Consider the following 18,853-nt stretch of genomic DNA (forward strand, 5'->3'; position numbering starts at 1 on the left):
GGCGGTCTCCGCCCCGTGCCCGAGGCGCGAACGGACCTCTCAGAGCGCCCCGGGCCGGCCCCGCCCCCTCGCGCTGCCCCGCCCCACCGGGCCCTCAGTGGCTGCCCGCTCTGCCCACCCGCAAGCCCCGCCTCCTCCCCGGCTCTTCGCGCACCTCCATTTGCCGGTGCTCCCTGTCAATCACCCGCGAGAGGGCGAGCGGTGCGTCCCGCCCGCAGCGCCTGAGCCGCGCTGGGGAGGGGCGTCCTCCCGGAGCGCCGCCGCCACCGGTCTCTCCCTCCCTCTCTCCCTCCGCCCCGGAGCGCCCTCCGGCCAGCCCCGCTTCCGAGCCCCCGCGGCAGGGGCGGGGCGGGGCGGAAAGCGGTGCCGGAGGTGAAGGGCCGCACACAGAGCCTGCGCCCCGCTCCCTTCGTCTCGCCGGTAGGTCTCCGTCCCGGCCGCCTCTCGGAGCGGCGGCAGCCGCCGCACCCCCGTGGGCCGAGGACTTGGAGCGGCTCCCTCCCCGTTCCCCCGGCGGCCGCGGGGCGGGCAGGGGCCGCGGCGGCTGTCGGGGCGGCCGCCCGGGCTGCGTGGAGCGGGACGGCTGTGCCTGTGCGGGGGCCGTGCCCGGGGGTGCGGCGGGGCCGGAGGGCGCTGCCGCCGGGGGCCTGCGGGGCTCGGCCGGCGCGGGAGGGGCCCCGGGCGTCCCTGCGGCTGCGCTCCCGGCTGGCAGGAGCCGCCGCTGAGAGACCTCCGGGTGCCCTCTCCCGAAGGAGCCCTTCCCTGGCGGGCATCGAGTCGGGTTTGCAGGAACAAGTGAGTAAGTTCGCTTTCCTGTTCTGTAGAAGCAGGTTGCTAGAGTGCAGTTGTGCTAGGTTAGCGGGTTAGAGTCAAATTGAGCTGCCAGTGCTCTGCTATTTTATTTTTGCCTTTTATTTTGCTTTTTATAAAGTTATTTACAAACACACTCTGAATATAGTGGTTTTAAGTTTGGTTAATTAAAGTCTCGAAGAGTGATGCTTGAGATGATTCGCCGTGGAACTTGTACAGAGCTTATTTTCAGGGATTCCTATTGACTTTGCTGGTACACCCTTAATGAGCGTTAAAGTGACATGCAGTGTGTGAAAGGAATTGGAATGTAATCGAAGAGTCTTTTGTTTTTTTTTAGTGCCCTTTGTACGTAAGAACTTTTGTAAGTACATACATAGTTAGAAATACATACTGTGCAAAACTATCCTCTGTTTTGCATGTCCTTAAGCATGTTCATAAGTGAGGCACACTGTTAAGCATATTAAGCCTTGCTACCTGGGTTATGGCTACTTGTAGGGATAAACAACTTCCCTGCTCTGTAGACTCACACCTTTTCAGAACACAAATTAGTATCATGTAGATGCATTTTGTCCTGAGCTCCGTTGGGATGTTAAAATCCCAAATTGGAGTAATGCAATTTTACTTTTAGAGGGAAAAGATAAGGTAGAGGTTTCTGTGTTAACTATATTTTAGGGGATGTCTTCTCTCGACCTCAACATCCTTTAGTCAGTTTCTTTTGAATTGAGAGGTTTCAACAGTTAAACAGTATTTTCAGTGGAAATAAATGGTATTTTGTTATGCTAGCTTGAAAAGGAGAAATTACCTTGCAAACAGCAGACTAGTTACATCAACTGAGGATGACTTTCAGCTAATGAAATTAGCTAATGAAATTAATCTTTTTCTCTTGCCATTCTACTTTTGAATCAAATAGTTGTATTGGCTTATAAAATGTAAATTAATTTTAGAATCTAGATTACCAGTTCTGATACAGTGATACATCACATTTTCTGTAGGGATTTTTTTTTTCCTGTGTGATCAAAATAAGTATATTTAAGGTTAGTTAAGAGATTCAGCCTGTTTGTTTGGAAGAATTACAGGCCCTATCTTAACCCTTCTGAAGTTGTTCTTCCCTAAGAAAAAAAAAGTAACTGAACCTACATAAGAGTTTTTCCTCATCCAGTTTACTTATTTACAATTAACAAGGCTGATTTTACTTCTTGTGGTAATTTTTCAGTTTTTAATAGTCTCGTAATTAGATTAAGTGCATTTTTAAAGCTGATGCAGTTTATCAAAACTTAGTGTCCCCACTGCATCTGCAAGGTTTGTCCCATGAAAATAGGGCTGTTCATGGTTCACTAGTTACTGAATTGTTCTGTGATTAGAAATATCAAAGTTACGTGCATTTGTAACATCTTTACTTTTGTCTTAAGAACTTGTTTAAAAAATATTAGGAAGTTTCCTGCTGTTGAAGATAAATTTAGTTTAGTTATGTCTTTGAGACAAAAATAGATCAAATGTGAAGAATAGGGAAGTGCCAGTGGTTACTTTTCTTCAGTATCTTCTAATTACAAGGAGAACTTTCTAAGGAACTGATCAACTGTAGTAACTTCATCGAACTTTTCTGAAATTATTCCAGCTGAACGTTTTTTGTCAGTCTGTTGTAAACAAAACATACAGCTACTTCTTGTTCCTTACGTTTTTCTTTTTACTTTTAACTGATTTTTTTGGAGTGGCATACATAAAAGTAATAATGTGATTAGAGGTATACATAAACCACAGGAATTACAAAGTTGTAAGGGAGTTTGACATGCTGTTTCTTCAAAGTTTAAGCTCATCGATTCAGCTGCAAATTAATGGCAGGAGTTCTCAGTCAACCTTTCATACCTCACCTGAGGCTGTAAGAGCAAAATGCCTGACAGTACTTAGGGGAAGACTGGGACAGTGCTTTTTAGCGGTGGGCTGTGTTTAGATGATCTTAAAATGAAGATGATACCTAGGAGTTGTTTAACAATGAAAATTGTATGTTTCCAACTAATGTACCCTGGAAGAGTAGGCAAAAGAATTAAAACATGTTTTTTGCTTTGCTTTTGGGCCTTTAACACTCTTTCAAAGGTGTTTTGAGACTTCTGTGTAATTGGTTTCCTCTATCTGTTAAAAGGTAAAAAAGTAACTTTGATGTAATTGTTGTATACTTTCTGACAATCCTTAATTTGATTTTTTTTTTTTTGCTATGTAGGCATTTTAATGCTTCCTCAATGCTGCTGCAAAACCAATGCAGTGAAATCAAGCCTGCTGCTGCTGAGCTTGTTTTTCTAAATGTACTTCTGAGTAGCATCTTAGACACTGTCACTAATGTTCTGGTGGTTTGTGAGCCAATGCTGAAATAGCTGGGTGAAGAAAAATGTGTGTGTTTAAGGTAAACAGTTGCATGAATAAAAGCAGACTAGTAAGAAAGTAGTTAAACACTAGGCTGATGATCACAGATAAAGGCAGTGACTGGGATGTCTAACCCTCCCTGTGATCTTAGGTAAGCCACTTATAATTTAATGTCTCCTCTTTGGCAAAGGGGAGGTGTAGAAGAGGAGACATTGCACACCAGTCCATGCTGCAGAATAGGTTTGGTTTGTGGTTACTTAGGGAGCTTTCTGAAAGCAGTACTTTCAGAAGAAGTTTTGAAAGTCTTAGTAAGTAGTAAAGTACTGAGCTAGGTTAAAAAAGTATGGATTAATTTATTTTAGTCAGATTTAGCTCACCTGCTAAATTTAGTTCTAATGTTTTATGGGTGGTATAGTAATTGCCTTAAATTAATAAGTAGGAGGATTCTTTCTAAAAAAAGTTGTAAAGAATATTTATAAATATTAAATATGCAACACTTTGAGAGTATTGTAAACGTATTTACCAGTGTTTTCTTGTAGAATGTTTATTGAACTTCATGTTCCTTCATTTGTGACAGAGAGCATTTTTCACAGCATTTTTAACATCCACTCTTCCCTCTCTTGTTTATTCCTTTATCTGATGTTTTTGAGAATGTCTAGAAAAGCTTTTTAATAGATAAAATCCACTCTTGGCTGTTCAAAAAGGGGGATTTTATACAAAATAAGTATACTGTAGGTACGGAAAGCTGTAAAATTTTCTCGCTGTTTGTGTGTCTGGTGTCCTGCCTTGTGCAGTGGAGTTAGGAATGGGAGGAGACATATTGATCAGTCAGAACTGTCTTTGCAAAAATGTTTACTCAGATAACTGCAGGTCACAGAAGTCCGTGACAGACACACGGGTAAGATTTGTGTATTGAAGTAGGTTTATTACTTAATCTGACTTTGTGTAGAACATCACTAATATAATTACAACAGTGTTTTCTCAGGCTTTATGATCTTCTCTGTAAGCTTACTAGCCAGTTATGCTTTTAATATACCAAGACTTTTTTAATAACTGTTTTGCTTAACTGAAATCTATTAGTAATTTAATGTCATTTTCCTAGAAATAATTTTTCCCCTAGATTTACCTGGGTAGTAATTTATACTCTTCATTAACCACGTTTTAATGTTTTGGTGTGGTTTTTTTTTTTTGTTTGTTTGGGTTTTTTTGTTTTGTTTTGTTTTGTTTTTTTGGGTTTTTTTGGCTTTTTTTTTAATTGAGACAGGATGTGGACTGTAACAGTGGTGGATGATATCCTTTTCAGTAGTCCAAAAATACAGAGATATTTTATGACAAGCAGAGCCTAGATTTCAGTTTGAAGTGTGTGGCTTGTCACACTTTCTTACAGTCTCTGGAATTATTCACTAGGTAATTTGTGAGATGCTATGCTCTTTTTTCAGTAATCCATGTACAATAACAAAATGTAGATGGAACAGATTCCAGCAGCAGCATAATTAAAGGTGCTGTTTGGGTGGCAGTTTGTCTGTGGAGGTTGCTGAGAACAAGTGTGGTGTCCTTTAAGAGATGCACTCAACCATTTGTGGAACACCAGCCATTGCAGCTGCGTTCCAGGCTGTTGAAAAGGCTATCCCTCTCTACTTCCAGGTATTTCCCTGCTTCATTCCCAGCTATGCAGTTCTCTATGCACTCCTGCTCTGCATCTTGTCTCTTGTGTCTTCCACTGAGTTGATTCAGCTTCTGTTCAGTATGAGTTACTGTTGAGTGTGTGAGCTTTCTGTGAGGTTAGGAGGTCTAATGGCTTCATTGAGGTGTTGGAGCACTGAGGCTGTAGCAGCAGGAGCAGCAGGTAGTGTGGCCACCTGTAGCAGGAGGAGAGCGCCATTGTGCGAACCCATTATTTTGTCTAATTGCATTTTTCATAACAAAATTTCAGACTTAAGTTCTATTGTAGCCTTAAAATGGTTCTTTTGGTTCCGTATGTCTTTGAGCTTGAAGTACTAATTATGTAGTAAATGTTGCATCTGTTATGTTGTGAAAGCTGCATAGACTGTATTTTTGTATAAAATGCTTTAAAGATATGGGCTTCTGGCAGGTTACCTTTGTGATATTGGAAGCTGTGATTTAATCCGAGGTAGGGCACACCTCTGCAGCACAGAGGAAAGTACTGTTTAAAAATTGTATTGTTATATGTAGAAAAATCCCATGAATACCTCTCTGTATTTAAGGCACTAAGCATTTTCTGTTTTAGGTCTCTGAATTTAAATGAAGCAGCCAACATGTATGTAAAGGTGTGGAAGACTTCATATTTCAACAGCTTTTTAACATAACTGGTCTACTCTGGCCTCCAGTTGGGAGGTGTGGAGACACACCATCTATAACGCTGCTGCTTCTTTTGAGAACGCACGCAGGATCACTCTCGAGGAGAAAAGACAACGCAGAAAGAATCGTGTCTTGCAGAATATACCACCTAAGGAGTCTTTCTGCTGTGCCTTTTGCAACTGGACCTGTCTATCTCATATTGGCCTTATTAGCCACCAACGTGCTTGTAGCAAATATGGGTAGAGCCCTCCCCAAATCTTTGTTCGTGAAGCCCAGCCATGATGATGATGATAAAGCAATCTTAGAAAGGAGTTCAGTGTTGCTTTAGGGGAGATCTGCTAGCTTAAAATGAAGTACATATTTAATTTCAGATACTATTGATATTTTTGATGGCAGTATGATGTCCATAAAAATACAGCTATCTTGAATCCTAAGTGTGCAGTAATTGTGGGAATATGAAGTAATACTACAGAGGTTGGAGTTGGACATGATTGCATTAAGGTCATGTTTCACTCTAACCTCAACCACTAGTATTTTCTTAGTTGTGTTTTGCAAATACTTTCTTCTAAAAACAAAGAAGTTCAGTATAAAATGTTTTTTCTTTCTCTTTCTGTGCAAGATCACTTCAATTGGTATGCATTAATTTCTTGCAATGTTCCAGGAGTAGGCTGCTCTGCGTATCAAGTTATAAAAGTTTCTGTTTAACATTTGCTGCCAGTAGGCTTAGGCATCTCTAAATGTGGAGAAATAACAAATGCTGAAACTTGAATTTATGGGTAGCAGTAAAGAGGGACAGAAGAATTTTTCTAACAGACAACAGGAAGACAGAATGACCAGGTTTGCTCTTAAGCTTTTGTCAGACTGGGAGATAAATGTCTTTGCATTTTAGAAATGCTCTTTGAATCTCTGATCTAAATTTTCCAGTTTTGAGCTTTTAAGTGAAATCTGTTTATTATACTTTGAATTTTCTTCTAAAAAAAAAGTCTATTTTTAAAAGAAATAAGAAATTTTTGTCTGCAGTTCTCTCATCTGCTGCTATACAAATATGGAACTTTTTGGGTGCTTTTTACCAGGCTTAGATTGTTATGCCTTTGAAGATAAGTTCCTATAAGCTTCATAAAATCAATTTACATAGTAGATATTAGCTATCCATGGTGAAGAAAGGATGTTATCTGTTCTGTATTCAGCTTGTAGCTTGTAGTACTAGGCCGGCAATAGTACATCTCCTTGCTGAATGAGAAGGGAAGGTTTTATTGTGGGAAGAAACAAGAGGTTTTGCAAAAAAAGAGAGCTCAAGATTTATCAGAGGGAAGCCTGGGAATACTGTGGAAACATGGAAGATATCCAACAAGCTGAAATTACTGTACCGAGTCTGTGTGGGTGTTGAACACTAATCTGTAGATAGCTAAGCTTAGCTAATATTGATGCTTTTGAGGAACAATTTGCTTAGTCTGAATCTGTTGTAGTCTTCCTAAGTAGTACATTAAGAGTTTACTACACAGTGTTTATATGAAAATACCGACATTTTCTCATTTTAGTGCTCAAGAATTCTTTTTAATTAAAATCCTTGTAGTGAAGTAGTTGTTTCAGACCTTGGAAAACTGATGTCAATAGCATCAGGTTATTTTGTTCGCAGAACTTTGAGTTTACACCAGATGATTTCATATTCAGTATTGTTTGGTTTTGTATAAAGCATTGAGAAACTTGTTTTTTCCCCTCAGTTCCATGGCAAGTCAGTGGTTTAAGTATGTTTTATATTACGTTACTATTGATAAATCCAAGATCTTACCTAGTGTTTTTCATTAAATTTGTGTCACTATGCATCTTATGCATTCAATACAAAGGTGGCAAGCATGATTCTAATTGGTGTGGTGTCTGAGACTTTACCATACCATTTTATTCCACATTAAGATTATAAAACAAGAAAAAAAAAGTTTTTACCGTTTAGAGGCTGTAATGGTCTAGTTTCAATTTAATAAAGGCATTTTAGATATACATTGCGGTGAAAGCCATACAAGTGAGGAGAGTTGCAAGTATATTTCATAGTAAAGTAGTTGGATTGCTGTAGAAGGTACCTATTTAGTTTATGGAGGCTATTAAGAGAGCAGAATCACTTGCTTACTGTGTAGTTTTTTATTGTCAGAAAACCTTGACAGATTTATAGCTGCAAAACTTACTCTGGAAACCTTTTCCTGTACTGTGAGTTATCCCTTTCCTTATATGCGAGTTGTATAATTTGACTTTGGCTCCCATCTAAGTTTTTGAAGTAGAATCTGACCATGTAATTAAAGGTAAGTGAGAGGAGGAATTGTCTCAGTGAATTAGAAATGCTTTTAATTTTGGCAACTGATCTTCACAGTCACTGGGGAATGCACACTGTGTACTTTATCCTATCAAAATTTTAACCTGAAGACAGAATTAATGTCTTTTGGACTTTGAGAAAATATTTGTGTTTTTTTTTTCCTTCACATAGCACTGGAATGCTTCATTTTAGTGCTTGATTTTGTATTCAGATGTAGTTACGGTGTTAGATGAAATGCAATGCTCTTTTTGCTTTGTTTTCTAACTTTTAGATGTGTTAACTTTACAGTTTCTCTGGGCTAGTTTGAAACTAATCTGTACCTTTCAGTTGTTCTGCTGTAACAGTTTAGTGCTGTGTACAATGTTTGATGTAGAAAATTGAAGCCTCCATTATGTAGTATTAGCTAGCTCAGCACTAGCTTTCTCTCAGCTGTGGACAATATAGCCCATTTAAGTTTGTATGAGTGTGGTGAGGAAAAAGTGGAAAAAACAAATGACTGAAATATTGCTTAACCATCAGTGATATCCTTTCTCTGCTCTATAGTAAATCAGCCTTCATACTGTCACATTAGATTTTTAAAAATTATTCCTTATGTTATCCTTCTCCCTTCTGAAAACTGACTTTCAACTTTTACTCTAAAATGATGATTATATAATAGTGCAAGAAGTATGGACGCACCAAAGTTTTAATCAAGTAAATGCATTCACTGGCATGGAATCCTGAAGTGAAGTTGGTGAGATTTTGTTGTGAAAGCCTATGATGAAGTGCAATTTGTGGATTAGGGCCAAACTTGTCTTCGAGGTCAAGGAGAAAATATAAATGTTTATGTAGTGACCAGAGATAGCAATCTTCAGCTGGTCTTTGTTTTGAGTTAACAGAGAGGAAGTGATTGCACAGAGATCTTAATTGCTACATAGTTAGTCCAGTCTGTCATTTGTGAAAAATTGTATTGAGTTGGGGTGAGACTGAGTACTCTACAGGTCTTTTGATGTGACAGTATTTTGACCAGAACTGGTAACTGGGTGGTGGAGAACCATGAAGTTTGTTAGGTAGTAGCCTTTCAACTGACAAAATTAAATGTACAGAACAGATACTGAAGTTTAGGTATTGACAGCCCTCAGATTTGTTTATGTGACTTTAAACCTTGGTACAAGAAAAATTACACTAGCTTAACTAGAATAGACTTTCTAAACAAGCTTCAATAAAGATGAGGTATATTTTTGGTTACTTTTTGTACAGAGGAAGGTTTGATTAAATGTGTTAATAAAGCTGTTTTTCTGTTAGATTGTGTGCATTAAAGGAGGATTATATGTGGCCATATTCAGTTTGCTGGTGAACTTTCCCTAGGGAAATAGCTATATGCATGCAAATTGAAAAGCTCCTTCCAGAATCTCGAACTAATTGTGTTCATTGAAAGTAGTGTGTGGCAGTTGATACCGTAAATGATAAATGTAATTTCTTTTTTTTTTTTAGTATATGTACGACTAGAGAAGAAAACATGGCTTTTTAGAAGGCTTGGTTGTGTAAATTTTTATTCATGAGAAAGCCACTTGGATTTACCTTGACATTTTCAATTAGGCTGCTTCTTTGAGTGCATCTCATTGATAAGTGTTTGTGGACTGAGACTGTATCTATGTAGACTTAGTTTCAGTTACATAAAATTCTGTTTTATGAGGGAAAATCATACAAATCTGTAGCAGTAAGCAATTTGTTTTCTTAAACCTTAATTTTCAGGTATGCTGACAGTCTAATTTGTACACCAACATCAATAAATTCTGTTCTTGTTTTGTTTTGCAAAACTACTGTGCTAATGTAGAATGGGTTGATATTACAGAATGTAGAAGTGCAAAAAGACTGGACACTACCTGAACAGTACATTTGTCTTAGTTACTCATAGCAAGTGAACTGAAGAATCTGTGAAAAACTTAGACCTCTAAGTAAAAAAGAAGTGGTAATGTAGAAGGTACTTGAGATGCAAACATCGTGTTGTTGGAAGTTCTGGTAATGCAAACAAAGTTTAAGTGCGCTTGTGACCTGCTAGTTGCCTTGGAGTGCTGAAGAGCACAAATCAAAATAGGTGTTTTGAAGCCATGCACACTGAGAAACAAATTGCACAGCTGAGCACCTGCATGATCTGTTGTAAGGAGATTTCATTTGCCTTTGAAATTAGGATATTATATTTGCTTTCTTAAATAAACAGGTGTCTTCTAAAGTGTGAAGAATTTGATGTGCATGTGATCAAAAAGTAGCAGTTGCTTTGTGTGTTTTCCCTCTTTGCTGCTGAAACTCTGTGAAGGATTTCGAAGTTAGTAATATATTATGTACTTTTTCCTCTGTGGAATAAATGTAGAGAGTGTGGGATCCCTTGTTCAGTATTTTGAAAGGCAAGCTGGCAGGGAAAGAAAGCGAGCAGTGGTTTTTGATGGCCTGAGTGTGGTTGCTGCCGAAGCTGTTTCGGGTACATCGTTCCTTCTTGTGTCCCATGTGTTTTTCATCTTATTATTGTGGAGACAGCAGTCCTCCTGTGCGAAACTGAAAAAGCCCATCTTTTTTTCTTAGATTAATTCACATCTGCTGCAAAATTTTGGGTTTTTTTAGGGAAAATGATGTTCCTTCAGAGGATTTGCATATTCCTTTTACAGTGCTTCCAAGGTAGTTGTTTTCCTAACTGAAGTCAGAATAAGTACCTAGAGTAAAGTATTCCTTGATGACTTAATTAACATCTGAAAGGATGAAGAAGTTCGAGGTGTGCTAGAGGTGGTAGAAGGGAAAGAGCATATAATACGAATTTGTATTTTGATTTTTTATGTTAAAAAATTAAAAAACCCTATAAAACTAGGCTTCACTGGACTTGGAAGAGTAGGATTGAACTTCCCTAGTTATATGAAGTGGATTCCATTTTTGAGAGCAAAATGAGTTACTGATGAATAAGTTTTCATTATGTTGAGTTTACATTTAGAAAATACCTTCTAAGACTTGTAAAATGATTCAGTAATGAGCAATTTTGATAATGCATTTGATAGCTGAAGAGAGAAATTGTGTCAGGAGAAGTTTGTTTGGAAATGTTTTTTGTTTTTTTCAAGGCTATTATCATGAGTTTGTACCATCTGTGGAAGTTTTTTGTACTGAATATTTCAGCACACTGATTTTGTTGTTAGTTTTGACTGAAATGCTAAAGATTTTGCTTTTTTTTTTTCCTGCTTTGGAAATATGAAAAATGATGGAATAATATTTTTGTTACATTAATTGAATTATGCAATGAATCTTAACTTTTTATCTTAGAGTTTTCCTAGGAAAGTAATATACACAAAATAAATCTGTAGACATTTATTTGTAACATAAATCATTGGAACAGCAACTCAAATCTTTTGGGTCACATGGAGATCATGTGAAGGCCTGAATTTCTCTCACTGGACTAAATTTAAAATAATGAAATATTGAATGATTAAAGAGTGGATTAATTTTTCATAAAAAACATAGATCTGACTAAATCATATATAATTTTAGAGATATTTCTCAATTCAGATTTTATCCCAAGAGTTTTTCAAAGTTAGAAACTGCTGTCCTAAACTTTGAAGGGTCCTTCAATTGTGAGCATTTTTGCTGTGGATTTGGAATTTCATAGGTGTTTTTTGTTGCATGGAGGCGTATATAAAAATGAATGAAAATTATGCAGTCATTTAAAGCTAGGTGTTCTTACTAGCCTTAACTTTCCACGAGGCGTAAAAAATTACCAGAAATAGTTGATTTGACATTTAAATTTTGTACTGATGATCTCTCAATAAATCTCTTGTTTTTGAGCTTAGTTTCAGATTTGTAGTATGAATTGCAGATTTTCTGCTGTTAAATACTTCAAAAGGAGTTTTGTTGAATAAAATCCCATATTATTCTGTCTGTAGTCCAAAAGTATTTGTAACATATAAATGAATATTGGAAAATGAATGTGACTGTGCTTCATCTCTGGTAAGGGCTTCTTAGTAGATGAAATATTCCGTAAAAACTATGTAATGCTGGAGAGAGGCTTTTGGAAATCTGTGGCAGAGGCATTGGAAACTTTCTCTGAACTCTTATAGAAGGTGTGAAGAGAAGCTGTGCTGCTAGATTAATGTCAGAGCCAAAAATCATGAGACCTTGGGAGTAGAACAATGTGAACAAAGACACTTGAGATGTGAGAAGAACTGCAGAGGTATGAAAATGCCAGGAGGCTGAGTGAATTTTAAATACCTTGTGCTTAAACCAGGGATGTTTTTTTTACTGTCTCTCATAGAATGATAAAATGCCCTGGGCTGGAAGGGACGCACAAGGATCATCGAAGTCCAACTCTGGCAAAGGACAGCACCAATAATCACACCATGTGCCTGAGAGGCTTGTGCAAATGCTTCTTGGACTCAGACAGGGTTGCTTCTGTGACTGCTTTCCTGGGGAACCTGTTCCAGTAGCCAAGCACTCTCTGGGTGAAGAACCTTTTCTGAAAATGTAACCTAAACTTGCTCTGACACAGCTTTGTGCCATTCCTTTGGGCCCTGTCACAGGTTACCGCAGAGAAGAGATCAGTGCCTGCCCCTCCTCTTCCCCTCACTAGGAAGTTGTAGACTGCAATGAGATCTCCCCTCAGGCTCCTCCAGGCTGAACACACCAAGTGACCTCCACCACTCTCATATGGCTTCCCCTCAAAAGGCCCTTCACTGTCTTTGTTGCCCTCCTTTGGGTGCTCTCTAATAGTTTAATATCTTATGTTGTGGTGCCCAAAACTGCCACAATATTCAAGGTGAGGCTGCCCCAGTGCAGAGCAGAGTGAGACAATCCCCTCCCTTGACTGGCTGGTGATGCTTTGCCTGATGCCCCCAGGTCATGATTTGCCTTCCTGGCTGCCAGGGCACTGCTGACTCATATTCAATTTACCACTGACCAGGACCCCTTTCCCTGGTACTGCTTTCCAGCATCTCATTCCCCAGTCTGTACACACATCCAGGGTTGCCCCATCCCAGGTGTAGAATCTGGCACTTGTTCTGTTAAACTTTATAACTTCATACAGCTGGTGATTGCCCAGTCCTCTAATTTGTCAAAGTCTCTTTGTCAAAGTCTCCCTCTCTGCCCTTGAGGGAGTCAAGAGCTTCTTCCAGTTTAGTATTGTCAGCAAACTTAGTATTCCTTCCAGTCCTTTCGTTCAAGTTGCTTATGAAGATGTAGAAGAGAATTGGTCTGGGGACGGAGCCCTGTGGAACCCTGCTACTGACTGGACACCAGTCTGATGTTACTCCATTCACTATAACTCTTTGTGACCAACCCATGAGCCAGTTGCTAACCCATCACATGATTTTGTCCTGGGAGAAGGATCCTGGGGAGACAGTATCAAAAATCCTTACGGAAATCCCAAAAGATTGTATCAGTGAGCTTCCCTTGGTCAACTAGGTGGGTTACATTGTAATAAAAGGACTTGAAGTTTTTCAAGCAGGGCTTTTCTCTCATGAAGCTGTGCTGACTGTGACTGATCACTACATTGCCCTTCAGGAGTTTTTCAATATCTCTCAGAATAATCTTCTACACAGTTTTACCAGGCACTGAAGTGAGACTGACAGGCATGTAGTTTCCAGGGTCATCCTTCTTGCCATTCTTTAAAACTGAGACAATGTTAGCCAGCTTCCAGTCAACTGGGACCCCTCCAGATTCCAAAGACCATTTAAAAATCATCAAGAAAGGCCTCGTGATAACATTAGCCATGTCTTTGAGTATTCTCAGATGAATCCCATCAATCCTCATAGATTTGTTGGGATCCATTTGGAGCAGCAGATCTTGTGCATGTTCAGAATCAACTGGGAGTTTTTCATTAGCCATGGTTCTCCAGATCAGGGTGCTGGGACCTCCTTCCACCATCATTGGAGCTGAAGACTGAAGCAAAGAAAGCCTTGTCTCTGTCCCTGTTTGTGAGGTGACCATCCTCATTCTCTAATGGGCCAATGTTATTTCCAACTGCCTTTGGCTGTTAACGTATATTAAAACACTCTTTTTATTGTCCCCCACAGTTCTGGCAGCTTCAACTCCAACTGAGCTTTGGCGCATGCATTTCCCCCCTGCAATAGAAAGCATCATCCCTGTATTCCTCCCGTGTCACCTGACCTTGCTTCCACTGGGCATACACCTTCCTTTTTTGCCTTATGTCCGAAAGAAGATCCCTGCTTAGCTAAGCCAGCCTTCTGCCTCATCTGCTTGACTTCTGGCAATTTGGAGTTGCCTGCTCCTGTGCCCTTAGGAGGTGGTAGTTAAAAAATGACCAGCACTGATAGACCCCAGAACCTTCAAAAACATTTTCCTGGGGGACCTTACCTACTGGTTCCCTCAGCAACCTGGAGTCTACTCTCCTCATGTTGAGGTTTTGCTGACACTTTTCCTCCTGACAGCAGAGGTCTTAAATTCAATCTCTTCATGGTTTCTGTGGACAAGGTGACTGCCAATCTCCACTTCTCTCACAAGATCCAATCTGACAAGGAACAAATCAAGGAGGGCACTTTTCCTTTTCACTTCCCTTAGTAACTGTACCATGAGGTTATTATCCAGATGTTTTAAGAATCTTCTGGACCTGTTTGTGCCAGCTGTATGATGCTCCCAGTTAACATCTGGCAAGATGAAATCCCCCATAAGGATGAGGGCAGTTGTTTGGGAAGTATTTTAGTTCCTCAAAGAATAATTCATTGGTGTCATTGTCCTGTCTGGGAGGTCTGTTGCAGACTCTGAGGATGACATCCGCATTATTTGTTTGCCCCTTAATCCTTATCCAGGGGCTCGTAACTGTGCCACTGCCAACTGTGAGCTCCATACATTCCAGCCCCTCCATTACATACAATGCCACCCCACTGCCTCACCTGCCCTTCCCGTCCCTCCTAAAGAGCCTGCAACCATCGAACATGGCACACCAGTCACAGGACTCATCCCACTAGGTTTCACTTGTGCCAGTGATGTCAAATCTCTGGGACTGGGCCAGGTTTTGAACTCCTCTTGTTCTTAGTGCTGTGTGTGTGTTGGCGTAGAAACATTTCAAGTGTGGTTCGTGGTAGCTGACATGGAGCAGATTAGGGATCTCATTGTCACTCAGTTCCTCAAGTTTTGGTGTGCCATCCCATTGCTTATCACTGGCAAGCCTGTTTGTCCTTTTCCTTCTTTCAATCTAGTTTAAATCTCTATCAGTTTTTTTACTTTCCTCTACAGTTCTTGTCGCTGGGTATCTGTCGAAAGGGGTCCCGGTCCAAGGGGGGAAGAAGACGCACAACACACACGAGGATGATGAGACAAAGGGATGTCTGCCTGCTCAGAGCAGCAGGCAGCCTTTTATTAGGTTTTCCTACCTCTACTTTCTCACGCACATAACACAAACATCTTTCTACAAAAATACTAAGGAATGTGCACCTGCACACAGCTCAAGGCTGTGTCCATGGGGATTATCTGGTTGGCTTCACTGCTCCCCTGAAAAACGGCCTAACACTCCATAATACTCTAAAGTCCTCAGACTTCAGCTGTGGGGCTGTGACTTCCCCCCACATTGTTGTCCAACTCTCAGGGCCGCTTCCATGGGAATAGGCAGCCACCTCCACCTTTCTCAGGGGAACGGTCTTACTCCCCTCAATGCCTCCAGCTCTTCCGCTTCCAGGGGGCCCAGGGGTTCCATGGGCCTGCCATCTCCCCCCACAGTTCTTCTGCTAGTAAATGCTTTTCTTAAAATTAGAGAAAAATGTTAGTATGCTGGTACTAGCAGTGATACAGGATTTTGTAATTAAACTGTGAAAGGCATTGCATGTGATACCTAAGGGAGCAGTTATGGTTGCATGTTTCATTAACTTTGTCACTCCTGGCACTGGAATGTTTTATTTAGCAGCTTTGATATTCTCTTTATCAGTTTATTTAGGAGTAAATCTGGAACATGAAAAAGGAATTAAGTAGATAGTTTGTGTTTCAAAGGTGACTTGCACACTTGAATTGTTGTGACAACACCTTGGAATATGTTAACTTGCATATAATTACAGTGATGCTACTGCTGCGGGGCCCCTGGTGGTCTAGTGGTTAGAGTGCAGCACTTTCACGGCTGTGACCCGGGTTCGATTCCCAGCCCCCGGGCAGATGGAGCTCGTCAGCCCTGTAAGGCAATCCATCTAAGAGAAGGTCACTCTAAACAAACCTACGTCCTGAGACCCTCACTGCCACTGTCCAAGCTTGCTCAGCCCCGGCAGATGAACCTCAGGATTAAAGGGTGGGCTCAGTTCAGCGCACGCTGTGTCTCACCTGAAAAATCCACTGCGCAGGCTCGAAGGGTCAATGACCTTTCCCAAATCTTCGCTCGCGAAGACTGGCTACTGCTGCAGACTTAGGCATTTGAGAAACGTCTGAATAAGGAAGGTGCTTAAATGAGTTATTCTTTTACTCTGTCTTATATAGTGTTCTAGAGAGTCTTTATTGCTATAGAACTGGGTTCTTGTGAGGCAGTCTTTGGTAGTGTTAAAGGGGACATTTTCAACTGAGATTCAGAGAGCTATGTAGACTTATATCTCTCTAACCTAGGGATGTTCAGAATATTTTTCAGCAGTAGTTGTGAGAGAAATTGTGGTTGAGTCTGGATCCCTTTCGCCACCCACAGTGCGGGGGGAGCCCAGTTCTAGTTCCATCTCCATCTGATGAACCATTCCGACGTCTTGTAGGGATGGGGAAAGGGAACTCCATGTAGGGATGGGGAAAGGGAACTCCAGCGACAGGGTTTTTCAGGCCCTGAGCCTGGAGGGGAGAGATGCTCTCCCCTCCCCCCACCCACGTGGCCCCATGGCAGGCACAGAGACAGCACACCGGCGTGGAGAGGAGGCAGGAGAGAGTTTATTGTTGGGGGTGTTACATTTATAGGGTTTAGGAGGATTCACAGAGTAACCAGTTAGAAGTCCCAAGGGGCTTACAGGAACACCCAATCACAGGATGGGGTTAACAAGGTCCAATGGGAAACACCTCAGGACACCTTTCCCAGGACATTCCTGCATGGGAGATAACAGTTGTTGTGGGGGGTGTTGGGAAGAAGAAACACGTGTTTGCAAAGAGACCACAAAAGGCCATTTTAAGACATGTTTAAACAAGTTTCTCATCAGATTTAGTGCTACAGTTGAGTGGGCGTGTATGATCTTTGGTAGTGATGTAATCTAAAGAGTTGGCAGTTGTTGCCAGGGCACTTGCTAAAAGAGAACTTTAGTACGGATATGATTAGATGGTTTGATCAAATTCTTGCAGCCCTGCAAGAATTTTTCTTGTAGCTGGCGTTGCACTGAACGATTAGGTTTTGAATACTGAATCGAGGAGGAAAATATTAAGAGGATTTAAAGGAAAATTTCTCCAGTGTATATATAGGTAAAGTTGCTTGACTTCACAGATTTTTTTGTAGCAGCATATGGTTCCTTAATATGTTCTTTTGGGTGATGTGTGAACTTGGAACAATAGCAGAAAAGCTGTTGAATATACCAAGTGTATAATGGAACAGACAGATCCTGACTATGTTTTTCTAAATCACCTGTTTATTCACCATGTGTGTAATATTAGTGTTTATCTTCAATGCCTTTTATCTGTTTTCTATATGTCTATTTCTGTATGGATTCTTAGGGAGTTTTCAGTGTTCCAAGTTCTTCAGGATGATACAACTACACAACATGAATTTATATAAAAAATAGATTGATTATACTGGTGAACTGAAGGATCACTTTGTTTACACACCTGTATAGTTCCATTAAAACTCATTCAGTTGCTCTCTGTGTAGAATTTTATTCATCAGAGAGAATGAAAAACAAACTTTTGAAGCAAACTGGATTTTCTGAGTTGGAGTCTTTGTCTATTAAGCAAGTTTTGTGTGCGGATCATCAGTGTGTAAAACATTCATCAGAGTAAAAATGTCTCTTTGAGAGAAGAGTTGTCTATCTGTCCTCTTCAAATATCACAAATTGCTTATTTAACCCTTAGGCAATAGATGTCTTTAGGGAATGGTTCCTTTGGTACTTGCACTGACTTTGTTGAAGTATTTAGTCACCTATCATAATGCAGGAAAAACATCACTGAAGTTGTGAGTTCAAGTGCCTGAAAGTTTTGCAGTTCTAATGCATATGGGTGAATTACAACGTGTTTGTGTAATGGAACTGAGAACTGAGCAAATCCTCCTGAGCTAGCAATAACTACTGTAATTCCAGAGCTAGTGGTTTACTAGCTTGGTGAATCCAAGTAGTAAATTTTGCCTTTTGGCTTCTTACATCAAACGTGGTAGAAGCAGTACTGTCAGAAATATTTAATTCTCTATGGACCCAATAAATACAGTTGACCTTATGGCTTCTTCATTGGGTAATTTGTTTTGGGATGGTATTTGTTTTGGGATGGTATTACTACAGTCTTGTGGCTAAATTTATTCCAGTAAATTTGAGTCTATATTCTGTTTAAGTTATGTGTTGATATGGACCAGTAGCCTGGCTATCTTTTGCCATTGATCTTGTGTTTCTAAAACTGAGCTAGAGATTCCTTTTATACTTCTGCAGGTGTTAGGTGTGTGACTGTTGTCAGTCACCTGGAACATTGTCATCGCTTTTCTTACTTGTCTTCACACCTCCTCTCCTTGCTTTTCAGACAATCTCTCTATGGTGCTTGGGCAAGTATCAAATTACATCAGAAAAATAAGACCTCTAGTAGCTGATGGTAGTTGGGCTTCTTAGTTACTCTGATATTACTTGCTTTCTTACAAGTCTTCCAGTCTTGTTTCACTTTTTATCCTCAGTCTATATGGAATGTTTCTAATGAAGATCTAATTAGTTTTCCTGCTATGTAATTCTATTTTGACTTTTTTTTCGTAGCTTCCTTTGCCTTCTCTTTTTTTTTATACTTGAACATAATAGTCATTTCACTCCTATGACATTGCTTTATTAACTTGGCTTTGATGGTGTGTTTGCCATTATACTGATATTTAGTCATATATTTTTTTAACCAAGAATGTTTACGTCATAGCAATATTCCCTAGTGCTGGGCTGAAACTTATTGTTCAAGTGTGCTCATTTATGTTGACAGAGATGA

At 40.2% G+C, this 18,853-nt stretch overlaps 1 protein-coding gene across 8 annotated transcripts in view; it reads left to right on the forward strand.

The window, feature by feature from the left end:
- Positions 1 to 366: 366 nt before the first annotated feature.
- The window catches only part of CSNK1G3 (casein kinase 1 gamma 3), a 67,276-nt gene continuing 48,789 nt past the window's right edge, over positions 367 to 18,853 (forward strand). For 4 of the 8 annotated variants that reach the window (XM_017807280.1, XM_017807277.1, XM_017807282.1 and 1 more), the window contains exon 1: positions 680 to 795. The gene's annotated coding sequence lies outside the window, so the exon portion shown is untranslated. Of the gene's footprint in view, positions 421 to 679; positions 800 to 18,853 lie in introns of those variants that run through there. The other 4 variants (XM_017807279.1, XM_017807286.1, XM_017807278.1 and 1 more) reach the window with 4 other exon arrangements.

Source organism: Lepidothrix coronata, unplaced genomic scaffold (assembly GCF_001604755.1).
Source record: "Lepidothrix coronata isolate B3197 unplaced genomic scaffold, Lepidothrix_coronata-1.0 Scaffold18, whole genome shotgun sequence".
NCBI classification, from domain to species: Eukaryota; Metazoa; Chordata; class Aves; order Passeriformes; family Pipridae; genus Lepidothrix; species Lepidothrix coronata.